Source organism: Saccopteryx bilineata, chromosome 6, assembly GCF_036850765.1.
Source record: "Saccopteryx bilineata isolate mSacBil1 chromosome 6, mSacBil1_pri_phased_curated, whole genome shotgun sequence".
In the NCBI taxonomy this organism is placed as follows: Eukaryota; Metazoa; Chordata; class Mammalia; order Chiroptera; family Emballonuridae; genus Saccopteryx; species Saccopteryx bilineata.
This window is the reverse complement of record NC_089495.1, coordinates 173,879,060-173,894,514: the sequence shown is the minus strand read 5'-3', so window position 1 is coordinate 173,894,514 and position 15,455 is coordinate 173,879,060. Positions and strand designations below refer to the sequence as shown.

Here is a 15,455-nt window from a genome sequence, read left to right as displayed (position 1 = left end):
ATTCACCTGCTTTTCTTTTACAACATGTACTACGTTTATTACATGTCAATTACACAATGAAAATAAAACTATGAGAAAAACGAGAGTGTAAATACCCGAGATTGAGTTAATTTGGGCAGAATCCCTTGGGTCTTTTCACATCGAGTATAGTTTGCTGAAATTGTGGGGCAGTTAAATGCGTGACTTCTTTGAAGGTTTGAATGGATCAGCATTGCTTGGGGGTTCACAAAAGTAGTGGGTTTATTATTGGCATGAAGAAGCATTGAGAATCAGACACATTTAGATAAACTTGAGCATCACTATATTTTTCATGCATGATTATCACTCTAAAATGACTTTTCAATGTACATTAGTGAGTTTGCTTAAAATAAGAAAACTTTTTACAAGCCAATTATATAGCCTTTTAAACCTTTGCATAATTATTAACAAAGCTAGATATATTATTTCACTCTTTTAAATTCTCTTTGCCAATGAATGAATTAGTAAGACTATTCTGTCTTAAAGGAGAAAGCTCAAGTTCAAAGAGAATGGAGCAAAGCAATCTACTAAACCAGTTGGCTAACTTTGTTCTCTACAGGAAAATAAAAACAGGTGTGCACATTCAGAGGAGAGTTAAAATATTGTCAATATGGCTTATTTTTTTTAATATGGCTTATTAATTAAAAAAGACAAGGGGCTAAAGTACTTGGGAAAAAATGGTTATGTGTAAAAGTTTCAATTTGGAAAACATGGACCTTGAGACCTGACAAGGATTTATTAATGAATTCACATTTCTAATGTGTTTTTAAAGCAAATAAATAAGAAAAGACTAGATCGTTAGAAACAGTATAAGAATAGTACCCATTATCTCTATAGGAAAAATAAACATTCCTCTAACTAAGATGACCTTAAAACAATCACATGTGCTGCTACACTAGTTGCTGACATTATGCAAAGAGATGGAGAATTAGATACTAAGTTAAACTAATTTTATCAGATGGCCTGCAGATGGATTTAAGCAATACTAGTATTTGGGGATTGGAATTAGATCTACCTTAACATGTTTGATGATGATTTTGTGGGTATACATGTTATTGGATAAAGTTAGGCAGGTGCGCTAACTAAAGTTATTCTGGTATTAGTAAGTAAAAATGGAGATGGAACATGTGAAGTAAAATGTTCAGCTAAATCAATCTCTGTGTTATAGCTTGATTGACTGAAGTTGCCATTGAATGTCTTATATCTTATTCATAAAAAGAAAAAAATTCCATGTTCCTTCCTTCTTTCTTTCCCTTGTTTCTCCCTCACCCCTTTCTTTCTTTTCTTTAAGGAGGAAATGGGGCTTTGTACTATACATGGAATATCACACTCTTGAGCAACATTGAAAATGTAATTGGCCCTGGCCGGTTAGCTCAGGTGTTTAAGAGCGTTTTCCTGAAACAACGATGTTGCAGGTTCAATGCCTGGTCAGGGCTCACAGGTGAAGCAACCGGAGAATGCAGGACTGAGTGGAATAACAAATGAATGCTTCCCTTACCCCTCCCCTTTCTCTCCCTTCTTCTGTCTCTAAAAAAAAAATCAATAAAAATTAAGCCTTGCCCGGATAGCTTGGTTGGTTGGAGCGTCGTTCTGGAGCATGAAGGTTGCGGGTTTGATTCCTCACTAGGGCACATAAAGGAGCAGCTTGATGTTCCTGTCTCTCTCAAAAAAAAAAAAAAAAAAAGAAAGAAAAATGAAATAAAAATAATACTGGTGATATCATCGGATCCTTATTATTTGAAAGTTAATCAGAAATGCTTAGAAATATGATTAGGATTAGATAGAAGACAGAAGAGTGTTTTAGGCTTGTACTTTGTAGATTTATCAGAATAGATTGAGAGGGATGGTTGATATAAAAAGACTGCTTATTAAAATGGGAGGAAAAACTTAACTTCAAGTCATTTATATACATGTCAAAGAAGATTTCTCATAAACTCCTTTACCAGAGTGAGTTAGTGAGTTATATTCTGTATAAACTTATACAGAGTGTTTGCTATATCAATTATCACTATGTGACCAGGGACAAGTCATGTCAAGATAGCAGCCTTGGTTTCCACAGACAAATAATCAGTACATTATTACTGTTATATCAGACCCATCTCATGAGGCTATTATAAGGAACATTGGAGATAACGGATGTAAGATAACTGAGAAAATGTAATTCTCTATAAAAGAAACTGACAATATTACCTCAAGTATAAGATATTTTCATGATTTGGCAAATTTAGGAGATTGAAATCATTCTTCTTTTGATATCTATTTTGAAAACCAGACTTCTAGACATCTATTATATCATATACTGATGCTGTGAAATCAGAAACACATTATTATGAAGTGTGCAGATAGTCTATTTGTAAAAGAAAACTTCCAGTTTTTCCTCCTCCAGCATAGAGAGAAAAACCTCATTCTCTCCTGCTTTGTGTTTCTTCCCTGAGTCTCCTTCATTGCTCATACCAAACACTTCACTTCTCGTCACCAAATGTGTGGAAGTCTGAACCCACACCAAGCAACTCTCTGTTCCACCAGCTGGGTGACTTATAATTTAGCTCAATTCCCCTCTGTTTACCTGGATATACTATCAGATCCCGAAGGTTAGGGACTCAGTCTTACAAAACTTCCCCCCCCTACACACACACTTCAGATGCTAGTCATAAGCCCAAGTTACCACCTGTACCTCTGATCAACAGGCTATAGACAGGAAGTTCCAATGACCCGATTCTTAGGCTCAGTTAATATGCCAGAATGGCTCACAGGGCTCAGAGAAACACTTTTTACATGTATCAGCTTTGAAAGGATATGATGAAGTAGACAGTTGGAGAAATACACAGAATGAGATGTTTGGAGGTTCTGGGCACAGGGGCTTCTGTCCCCCCAGAGTTGAGGTGCATCACCCTCCCAGTGTGGTTGTGTTTGCCTCCTGGGAAGCTCTCCGAGCCCTGCACTACTGGGATTTTATGGAGGCATTCTTATGTAGGCGTGGTCAATCATCAATTCCATTTTATCCCCTCACCCCTCTATGGATGAGTAGCGGGGCTGGAAATTCCAAGTTCTAATCATGGCTTGGTCTTCCTGGTAACTAGTCCCCATCCAGGGGTCACCCTGGGGCCCAACCAGAGTCACCTCATTAGAACAAAAGATGCTCCTAGTGCTCTTATTACTTAAGAATTTACAAGGGTTTTAGGTCTCTGTTTAGAAACCAGGGACAGAGACTGTTATAAAATTTCTATTATCTCATAATATATTTATTTAGGCAATTAAAACTGTTATTAATATTATTAAAATATTAATAGAATATTTTTTGTATTCCTTAATAACATTACACTGATGTCTTTTGACGGCACAGAGCACGCCATAGAGTTTTATTGCTCAGTAGCTGTATTGACTTGAATCGTGTTAACCTAGTCACGCTATGTAGATGACTTAAAATTGTAATCTGGCTTTTAACTTTTCAAAAAATACTCTCATATTATTATGGTTTCTCCAACTATGTTTTGTTTTAGAACAAAGCTACAAAAATAAATAAGAAGTAACCAGTTAAGAAGGGGTAGCAGATATGTAACATATTAGCTATAAGCTAATATGGTAAGTGCCATAATGGGCATGTATTACTCTATTAGCCTAGATCGTGGCACAGTGAGGCTTTGCTGCAACGACAAGTAACCTTGAAATCTCAGAGACTTATATCTAGAGCTTGGCTTATGGGCATTCTATCACTTCACAGCTGTACCATGCGGAACTGATAGCCTCTTCAGCCGTAGAACAGAGACTTTTCAAAGTCACACATGCACTTTGTACTGGCTTAGCTTAGAAGTGATACATACCATTTCTGTGACCAGTACTAATCACAGAGTCCTGACCCATGAATAAATGAAATATATAGTGGGCAACACTTTTCTTCCAAAGTTAAGTCAGAGGCTTTGGGATCACAGCAGAGGGGTCAGAGGTAACTGCTTTATTCTGATTTCTCAAAAAGAGTATATTCTTCAAGTATAGAACAAATAGTTTGGTCATGTATTTATTTAATAAGTAGTAATACCAGCTGTGTACCAAACTATTTTTTTAGTTAGAATATAATGGATATATTCACATACATGACTTTTCTCTATCTCCTGACAATCCTGAGAAATAAATAGACGAGAACGTCTTGTTCATTCTATGATTTGAGAGTAGTACTCTCAAGTTCTCTGGTCACTTTTAAATGTCTTCCCACAGATGCCTGAAACTCCATAATTAATGAGTTATTTATGGTGGTTAGGCATTGTTCATTCTCTACAGTTTTCCTTTAAAATGCAAATACTCATGAGATCAGCAGATAATTAATTTTCTAATACTTTAATATGAAGGAATTTATCAAATTACTTCTCACTTAGGCAGGCTAAATTAGAGGATGATAAAGGGACTAAGCATCTCAGCCCGAGGGAGGAGGGGATTGAAAAGGACTCTGACAGGAGGTTGGGAGAAACAGAAAACCAAGTGGGTACAGATAAATTTCACTTACCTTCTGCTTTTGCTAAAACAAGAGACTTTTTCTTTTATTTTTCCTTTCTTTTTATTCATTTAAGAGAAGAGAGGGAAAGACAGAGAGAGAGAGAGCGAGAGAGAGAGAGAAGGGGGGGAAGAGCTGGAAGCATCAACTCCCATATGTGCCTTGACCAGGCAAGCCCAGGGTTTCAAACTGGCGACCTCAGCATTTCCAGGTCGACGCTTTATCCACTGCGCCACCACAGGTCAGGAATAAGAGACTTTTTCAATGAAGAAGAGGGAAATATAATAACTATCTAAAAATTAGGTAGTTATATGGTCCCTGGATGTGACATTTGTGGATACAGTTTTTCCTATGAGAAAATTAAACTCCTTTATTAATTTAGGACAAATATTTCCTCTTATTTTTTTTCCTATTCATTCTTTTTTGGTGGCTTTTAAAATATGTATATCTACATGTTTGCTTTAAATTTTAAAAGAATAAAAATAAATTAATTAATATAGCTAATGGTTTATTTTATAGTGGCATGTCTCTTTTATGCATTTATTAATTAGCATAGCTTTAGTAATACCAAGAGATGTTTAAATTTAGAATTTTAATTATGATTCTCATTCCAATCTTACCACAACTTCAAATGGAAAGTCTGACCATACTTTATGCTTTCTAGCCCTAGTTTGTGCAAGTATTTTATTCCTTGTAATTTACTTCCAATATATTTAGATATTTTACTCTAACCATGAGTCCCCCTTGGGGAAAATTCAAATATATGCAAATCTACTTTTATATACATTCTTGACAACCTTGAGAATGTTGATTCTAGTATAGACAAAAATGTAAGTCACAAAGTAGGAAATAATTATAAATAGAATGAGCTGAAAATAGGAATAAGAAAAAAAATGGTTGAAAGAAAAGTCAAGGAGAGTACAGATTTTTTTTAGTTAGACCTTAGGAAAGATAACAGTAGATGTCAAAAAACAATAGACCCAGGTCTTAGAACCACAGTATTCTAATACATAGGACTTGAGAGATGATTAATTGAACTAGCAAAATAAGCAGCTGAATTATTTTGACTTCGGGGACAAAGCTGTGTCCTGAAAAAATTAAAAGGGTGTTGTGGAACTGGAAGAGAGTGGCCCACATACAAAATATTCTCTTGCATGTATATTACCTAAAACATACAAATGGAAATTGTTCACATTGGTGACAATATTGGTGAAACCTTAGGGGTAAGTGTAGGGTTGAAGGCAGAGAGGGAAATTTTTTTTTGAGCAAGCGCTGGCCAATGGAAGTATAATAGTTATACTGGTTCCATTATCACTAGGAGCTGATGTAGAGGTTGGCATAGATATTGTCTTATATATCATATTATCTGTATTCCTTTTGTATAAGTGAGCATAGAAATATTTTATAATGATTCTTATAAGTTATTCTTAACCCTTATTTCTCTCTCTCTCTCCCTCTCTCTTTTTCTCTCTCTTTCTCTTTTTGCAATATGACCATGCATTTCTCAATGGCAAACTCTTCTCCTGCCAGGTTCAGTTTTAGAGACCTAATCCATGCCATTCAAAAGGAGTCATAGTGAATTATTCTCTCAGTATCAGTGAAAAGGCCTAGACTCATATTGGTCAGGTTAAATATTTAAGAAAACTCCTTTTAATTGACAAAATATAGTGTACTCAGTGTGACATTCTTTAAGTAAGAACATGTAATGATAAAAATACATGTTTTTATTTAAAATGATCATAAATTGAACATAAACCAGATAACATTTAGGTTAAAAATGATTTTTTCATTAAGTATTACTAATAATTGATCCATGAATGAGGTGGTTTTATGTGATTATGGACACACTAAAAGTTGGGCATTTATTTAAATGGTGTGCACCACTGTGATTGTCATATGAGTGCCATGCTAGATGGTTTCTTGAGTGAAAAAAAAATGTGAATCTTCACTGAAAGGAGACACCCGTTGGCACTAGAAATTCCTCGAAGGTAGTGGATGCTACCGCCATGAGTCTTAGATTTTACGAAGTAATCGCTTCCAACGGAAGAGACGGTAGACATCCAAATTCAGTGCTACCTCTAGGCATTTTGGCAACAAGCAACTTTGGAATTCTGCATCTAATTGTTTCACTGTAGTGTAGGTTTTCATTTGAAGGCGTAGTCAAGTGAATCTTATTTTCTTGTACAAGTTTCCTTCTGAGAGGGTTGCCATGGCAATGAGTTCTCAGCCTGAAATTCTTAAATGCTGGTTTTATTTCATTATCTGAGTTTCCATTACAGGCCGCATCAATCAATGCAGTCCTTTCTTCAAGAAGACTTCTGTAGCCTTACGAAAGCTGACCTTTTGATTTGTTACCACCGCTTCTCTGCCTAACTTGGTATCACCATTTCCCAGCCAGTTCTTCATCTCCAAGCGCCCTCTCCTGTAAAGCCCTCCGTCTTCGTTTTTCTCATTTCTTTGTAGGCGACATTTAGTCTCAGCTGCCTCTTTATAAAGGATGATGCTAAGTCTCTGTGTCTTTTCTAGCTGGGGTTCTACCAGCTGTGCCACTAAGGCTCCTATGAATACATAATAAGAACAAAAGCACAGGGTACGTTTGTGCTTCCCTTTGCAATTTATACATCATCTCGTTTGTTATTCAGATTATCCAGCTTGCTGCCTGTGCTTCTTTGATTTAGCCCATAGGGGGAAGGGAGGATGCTAAATCAAGACTTTTCTCTTTATTCCCTACATTCACCTTTTATAAGATTTCCTAACTGGGCATCAGGGTACAAAATCTGTAACAATACCCTCATCAGGTTATTATTATGGGGAATGACAAGTGACCAAGAAGGACAGCAGAGAAGAGGAGGAGGGAAAACGTGGAAGGATGGCAAATTCACAGATCATGCCTGAGAAACTTAAAATTATACATCTACATCCACATTTTTTTTTCTTTTTTTCTTTTTTTTTTTTTTTTTGTATTTATCTGAAGCTGGAAACGGGGAGAGACAGTCAGACAGACTCCCGCATACGCCCGACTGGGATCCACCCAGCACGCCCACCAGGGGCGATGCTCTGCCCACCAGGGGGCGATGCTCTGCCCCTCCGGGGCGTCGCTCTGCTGCGACCAGAGCCACTCTAGCGCCTGGGGCAGAGGCCAAGGAGCCATCCCCAGCGCCCGGGCCATCCTTGCTCCAATGGAGCCTTGGCTGCAGGAGGGGAAGAGAGAGACAGAGAGGAAGGAGGGGGGGTGGAGAAGCAAATGGGTGCTTCTCCTATGTGCCCTGGCCGGGAATCGAACCCGGGTCCCTCGCGCGCCAGGCCGACGCTCTACTGCTGAGCCAACCAGCCAGGGCCCTCACCCATATTTTTATATACTGCACAACTTATGTCTTCCGGTGGCCACATCAGAGAAATGATTTGTGTTAGATCATTTAGCTTCGAAATACTATAGCAGGGGTCTCAAACTCAACTCAGCATGTGGGCCACAGAGCAAGATCACAGCCGTTCGATAGGCCGCACTAGGTCTACAAAAGGCAACTGTTACGCAACACTTTTCTCACTGCAGTTGAAAACAAAAAAAAATCAGTACAACAAGCACAATCATACATGCAGTTTACTCAGTGTCACAAAACGACCAGAAACTGTAGTTCGCATCACAACTGCTGTTAACTAAGCTAATATCTAGCTAGGATGCTAGAGAAATGAAAAATACAAGTAGGCCCCTAGGCTTACTTAATTTTATCCAAAATATTTTTTTTTTAATTTTTATTTATTCATTTTTAGAGAGGAGAGAGAGAGGGAGAGAGAGAAACAGAGAGAGAGAAGGGGGGGAGGAGCTGGAAGCATCAACTCCCATATGTGCCTTGACCAGGCAAGCCCAGGGTTTCGAACCGGCAACCTCAGCATTTCCAGGTCGACGCTTTATCCACTGCGCCACCACAGGTCAGGCATATCCAAAATATTTTGAACTTCGTGGATTAGTCTGCGGGCCGCACAAAATTGTTCGGCGGCCACATGCGGCCCGCGGGCCGCGAGTTTGAGACCCCTGTACTATAGTGAAAAGAATTAGCTAATGTTTTTGAACCTCGGTTTGTGCCAGGCACTGTTTTACTCATTTGATCTCAGAATAATCCTAAATTAGAAAACGTGGTTTCTGGCGTTTTACAGATAAGGAATAAGAGCCAGAATGATCATAAAAAGGTTATCCAAATACCTTACCTTTAACAAAAAGTGAAGATGGGATTTGAACTGAGGACGTGCAAATCCAATGGCTTGAGCCTCTGTGCTGTTCCCTTTTAACTTCCCTCTGCTGAGCCACTAGCACATGGGGGGTGGGGCCAAGGAGGCTGTATTATGGGAGCGGGCCAGGAGTACTAGGAAACTCCGTTATTCCACAAAATATTTTAATGTTTTTCATATAAGTAAAACTTATTTATAAACAACAGGGTACATAAAAAGTCCTTTGCTCTTTATATATTACTGAACTACCATGAAAATGGAGGATGGGTAAGGCTTAGTTAGTGCAGAATTTTACCAGGTGTGTACCTGAGATAATCGTGCCCCTGACGGTCTTACCACTTGTGGTAGTTGGCAGTGCCTCACACACTTGTTTGTCTGTGTTTACAGATGTTCTCTTCATGGTGATTCCATGTAGCAACTATCTAACTACTTCATTATGTGCAGATTAATTCATTATGTGATACTGTAGGTGATATGTAATCATGCTAAGTCTTTACATGTTGAAACAGAATTTTACTATGTGACTTCCTTTTATATTACATTATGGCATTATATTATGATTTGTGTGTGTGTGTGTGTGTGTGTGTGTGTGTGTGTGGCAGAGACAGAGAGAGTCAGAGACAGGGACAAACGGACAGGAAGGAAGAGATATGAAAAACATCAATTCTTTGTTACGGCTCCTTAGTTGTTCATTGATTGCTTTCTCATATGTGCCTTGACTGGGGGGCTACAGCAAACCGAGTGACCCCTTGCTTGAGCCAGCGACCTTGGGCTCAAGCTGGTGAGTCTTGCTCAAACCAGATGAGCCCACCACGCTCAAGCTGGCAACCTTGGGATCTCAAACGTGGGTCCTCCACATCCCAGTTTGACGCTCTATTCACGGCTCCACTGCCTGATCAGGCTATGTTATGATTTTTAATTGATATATTGGCCTTGGCTGGATAGCTCAGTTGGTTAGAGTGTCATCCCAGCATGCTGAGGTTGTGGGTTCAATCACCAGTCAGGGTATATACAGGAATCAACCAATGATGCCATGAGTAAGTGGAAAAACAGATTGATGTTTCTCTCACTCTCTCTCTACCCTTCTCTCTCTCTTTTTTATTTTTTTAAGTTTTAGCAGGGGCGATAGTGCTACAGACTCCTGCATGAGCCCTGACTGTGATCCACTCAGCAACCTGTCTGGGGCTTATGCTCAACTGAGCTATCCTCAGCACCTGGACTGACTTTCAAATCAGTCAAGCTACTGGTTGTGGGAGGGGAAAGAAGAGAGAAGGGGGAGAGGGAGGGGGAGAAAAGTAGATGGTTGCTTCTCGTGTGTGCCCTGATTGGGGATCAAACCTGAAGTTTCCATATGATTGCCGATGCTCTATCCACTGAGCAATAGCCAGGTTCACCCCTATCTCTCTAAGAAAAGAAAAAAAAATCAATAAAAATAAAAAACCCTGATGCATTGTTTTAATTTAGGTGCCCCTGGAAGCAGAGCCTGAGGCGATGTTCTGTGTACAAGCACTTCACTCAGGTGGCTTTAGGAAGAACGGGCCAAGCAGTGGGAAGTGAGAAAGGGAAGGGAAGGCAGCCAAGAGTCACAGTATTAAATTAAGCAAGTTATCACTGTGGCTCTGAGGCCCTGACCTGCTGGGCAGCTCTGGAAGACCGTGTAGAACGTGCCAAGGAGGATGTGGTCCCGTTTGAGGATGCACAGAGCTAAGCTATTTATCTCAAACGTCTACATCTGGTTGGCGGTGGACGAGAGCACTAACACCCCAGCACTTCTCTCCCACTCCTTGGCCAGACTGAGAGGAGCCCTTAGGCAGAGTCACATCAAGGGTATTTGCTGGAGGATGCCAGAGTGTGAGGTGTACATGCTGGAAAGATGAGTTCTGGAAAGTTGGGGGCTGGGACACTGACACCTGCTTCATGTACGTGGATGAATTGTTTATAGATGTTTATAGATGCCATTTAGCATGGTCAAGAGGGCTTTAACAAAATATTTATTATATAAAGGCAGCACTGGATATGATTGAATTGAAAACCATTGGTTTAAGATAAACTGAGTTTCCGATAGGGCAACATGCTCAATGCAGGTTGTCTAGAGATTTTTATTCTTGAACTGAGCCATCTAAATTATCTGCTTCTTTAAGTGTTCTGTGATACAGCTATCATAAGGATGGTAATTAATGTGACTGGTGTCATAGCCTGTGGAATGCATGGAGTTATGAATGTAATGTTGATGCAGTGTAGAAATAATATCTCAATATTATGTCACCTTGGTTGAATATTTCCTTAGTGTCTCACAATACTAAACTTTGACTCATTGTGCAAACTGTAGGACATTGGTCACTCAAGTTTGGATGTTTGTAAAATCATTTGTCAATTAGAAGACACATATTGGGGGGTGAACAATTTGATTAGGTTACTTTTGATTCCAATATAAGGATTCTTTCAAATTTTAACATTTTAGTAAATACATTATTTTACATATTTTTCAAGAATCTTACAACATAACTATGATTGATTTTTTTCTGTAAGAGTGTCTGAAACTTTTGCTTCATCTCATTTATAGTTTAAAAAAACTGTTTGTAGTCACTTTCACATTCTGCAGATGTAAATCTAGCTACCACCAAGGAAAGGATATTTAAAATAAAAGTATAAAACATCTCAATTTAGCTGGATTTTTCAACTTAATTATTTTCAGTTCTTTTATCAGGCCAGGGGGAACACTCCCAGAAAAATCATTACTGGCTTCCACAATAGTGTCTTTCAGAGGAAATAGTGGTCCCGCATACTGCCAGACAAAGTATATTACATTGAATTTTGTATAGAAATAGTAAACAGATTTGTAATGCAAGGATTCATCTTGAGTGTTTTATTTTTCCCTGACTCGAGCAGCAGTTATTAGGTCTCTGTATCATGAGAAAATAGTCAATGCAAAACACAGACCACAGCATCCTAAACCTGCTATTTGATTTGAACAATGGGACAATTTTGGCATATGTCTAGATGGCTCATAGTCTAGCACAAAGGTGATGATTTTAAAAGGTGAATTTTTTATTTTTTTCAAATGTTAATGTTCAGATTTATTTTTAGAAGAGCAATTTTAATATATAGAGTTAAAGTTATTCTTAAACTGTTGAACTGAGGGACTAAAAGAGCAAAGCAAATAAAACCAATAAAAATTTAAAAATAAAATAATCTGTGAGTGTCAAGAAAACTCTCTAAATATGATTATGAACAATTTAGTAAAGTTGCAAAGAGTATTTTTTAAAAAATGGAAACCATGTTACAGACAGGGTCCAAGCCACACCCTAACTTCTTTATTTTGAATACCCCCTCTCTCTCTCTCTCTCTCTCTCACACACACACACACACACACACACAAACTTTTGGTGTGTAAAAGGTAACTTGGCAGGTGTCTCATGGAAATAGTGTGGTGTTGTAGCTATAACTATGGCTTAAGCAGAGCAATATGTCAGCCACCTAGATTGTCGTCCCTATGAGCTGAATAACTTAGTTCAATCTCTTCATCTCCCTTCTGAGTGGTACTCTATGATGTCCATCACTGACACCAATATGAACTGGGACTTTAAACAGAGCTTTGTCCTGTTCCACAGCCCAACTTAGATAACAATTATGTATTATATACCTAAGGCAGAATCTTTAATCTTATAACTCTAGGAAAATAAGAATTGAAGCAAAATATAGTAAGTCCTCATTTAACATCATTGGTAGGTTCTGTGACTTTATTTATTTATTTTTTAATTGAGAAGTGAGGAGGCAGAGAGATAGACTCCCACATATGCTCCTACCAGATCCACCTGGCAAGCCCCCTACTGGGTGATGCTCTGCCCTTCTGGGGCTGTTGCTCTGTTGCTCAGCAACCAAGCTATTTTAGCACATGAGGTGAGGACATAGACCCATCCTCAGCACCTGGGTCCAACTTGCTTCAACAGAGCTATGGCTACAGGAGGAGAAGAGAGAGATATAAAGAGAGAAGGGAAGGGGAGGGGCGGAGAAGCAGATGCTTGCTTCTCTTGTGTGCCCTGACCCGGAAGTGAACCCAGGGCATCCACACTCTGGGCCAATGCTCTACCACTGATCCAATGGCCAGTGCCAGTTTTGTGACTTCAATCAAAATGATGTATGATAAAACCAATTTTACCTCAGGCTAATTGATTTAAGTGATAGTTAAATTCCTGCTGCATCTCAGACATGTTATAACTACATGACATTATTTGAGCATCTGCTGCACTTTGCTTCTTTTAGAGAAGTGAATGAAAACAATAGTAGGCTAAGGATTATGTCTATAGTCACTTGAAGAACATTTTGAACCATGTATAGTAATATAATTGCAGAAAAGGGTCTTCATTTGTTTGCAGAACTGACACAGTCTTTTTCTACTAATGAGCTTCTATTTCCTTCAGTTTCATTTTTGTATTTTTTATTAGGCTTATTTGCAGTAATAAAATACATATATTTATACACACACATAAGTCAATATATGTGTATCTTAAATTTTATACATATATAAGTAGTGAGGACAGCTTATACAGGCTTGTAAGAACTGATCATTATAATTTCATAAATTTTGTGAGCCAATTGTTAAAACATAACCTTTATTAAAATTTAAATTATTTAAATGTATAATTAAATAAATTACATTAAACACAGAAGTAAGAAATTCTCAACACAAATCAGTAATTATGTTATTACATTTTACTGTTGCCTATAATCTTGGGTTTATTTTTATCTATTATAACCATATGGTGAAAATATTATATAATGATGAGCTACTGTACATCTCTTCCCAATTCCATAGTCAGAGGTAGCTTTTTAATCAGCCATAGTGAGAGTATCTGTACCACAGAAATTACATATGCTATAATTCAGGGCTCCAGACATCATTTTGTTGATTGTCTAAATTTAAGAAAGTGATGAAAAATGTTAAGAAAGCAGATTAAACTTAAAAAAATCTGTTGTATCCATAGTTGTTATATCATGAATACTACAAAGAAATTGCAGTAATCTCCCTTCAGTACTTAAAAACTATTATTCTATTCAACAAATTATCTGCTAACTTATACACAAATGAAGAAAGTTCTGATATATGTCTTTGGTATTTTGCTTTTATCTTACTCGTTAATATAAATAAAAATATCACCCATCATTTATGTTGGAACTCCACTCATTTGTCATTTACTATACTAATAGATATGTATAAATATATATGTGTGTATGTGTGTGCATGTGTGTGTATACATACATATATGTATATACAGTATATGTAAAATGTTATATATATCAAGCCATCATAGAAGCAATCCCTAAAATTATTTAAACTTTTTTCAAGTGCTTCCAACTTTACATACAAAGTTTTATGACTAGAGCCTTTAGAGATTCTAAAGACAGTGAATATAACTCAAAATAGAACAATGCTGAACAATGAAAAAGAATGCAAGGAAGCCCAGTAATACTCTTGTTTCGCCAATAATAACAGCTTTTTCTCTTTATATTGAAATATCAAAAAGCAAGCTATTTCACACAGACACTAATAAGCAAAAATACAGTTTGTGGTGGCCCTGCTTTGCCAGCTCATGCTCTGCACATGTGTCTCTGCCCATTGGGTGATCCCACACCAATGGCGCAGGCTGGGGAGAATATGGAGGAGAGCATTGGACTTTCAGAAATGGCCTCCCAATTCTCAGAAATTATTGCGATGCCTTGTACCTCAGTTACACTATTTTTAAATGATTCTGATTCTAATACCTTACAATTTAATGCTCGGGAGCCTAGCAGAGTGCTGCAAAATCCATGCAAAAGTGTGATCTACATTTGAATTTAAATTCCTCTTGCAAAAGGCAAAGAAATGCCTGCACACAAAGTTTGTATAAACTAAGGGCAAGCTCTCAAGGAAGAATAACTGCTCTGTCAATTACTCCTGCTTCCAATTTTGCATTAAAAAAAAAATTGCTTATCTGACTAACTGCAACTGCCACTACTCCAATCATGAATATGCATGAGTATTGTGGGTAAAGGTTGAAGGAAGGAAGGCTAGCCCACATTTATTCCTTTGAGCAAGCCTCTTTCTTTCTTTTCTCCACTGAGTAACAGCTCCTGTTTACCTTGTTCATGCTATTAAACATTAGAAAAAAGATGTATTGGGGATATTAAGATGATCTTATTACTGTTCATATAGTGGCAACACAAAAGCAGAATCTGATCATTTTACGTGTACATTATTATGGCTTTTGTAGCTGGCAAGCTAGGATACCAAAGGAGTGTTTTCAAAGCCTAGATTGGATCTTGAGACATGGGAGGTTTTGAGGCAAATACCTGCCGATATTTGCAATTAGCCTACTGGTTACCTGCACACATTTGAGTACTGCAAGCCCTTACTTAGTAAAAATTAGTTCAAATTCAAGCTCAGCAGAACTCTCCATAATACACTGCTCACAAAAATTAGGGGATCAGGGAACGTGCAGATACTCCAGTACTTTCAGCCTCTTGTGTAGTGTATTTTCGCCAATGAAATAAAAGTTGGTTTTGCATCTCATCTGCGTAATTGAACAATTGGTTTTCTAATATGCTTGTTTAATTAAAAAATATCAAATGCTTCTTTTTTTGTCACGTCATATTCATTTTGAAATATCCTCTAATTTTTGTGAGCAGTATATTATATACTTGTGATGTTATCAAGGAAATATAACATCATAGACACTAAATAATTCAG

The 15,455-nt window shown here is 37.7% G+C and overlaps 1 protein-coding gene across 4 annotated transcripts in view; it reads left to right on the top strand.

Moving 5' to 3' along the window:
* MACROD2 (mono-ADP ribosylhydrolase 2) overlaps positions 1-15,455 on the top strand; it is a 2,105,833-nt gene that overhangs the window by 1,243,176 nt on the left and 847,202 nt on the right. The window lies entirely within an intron of this gene.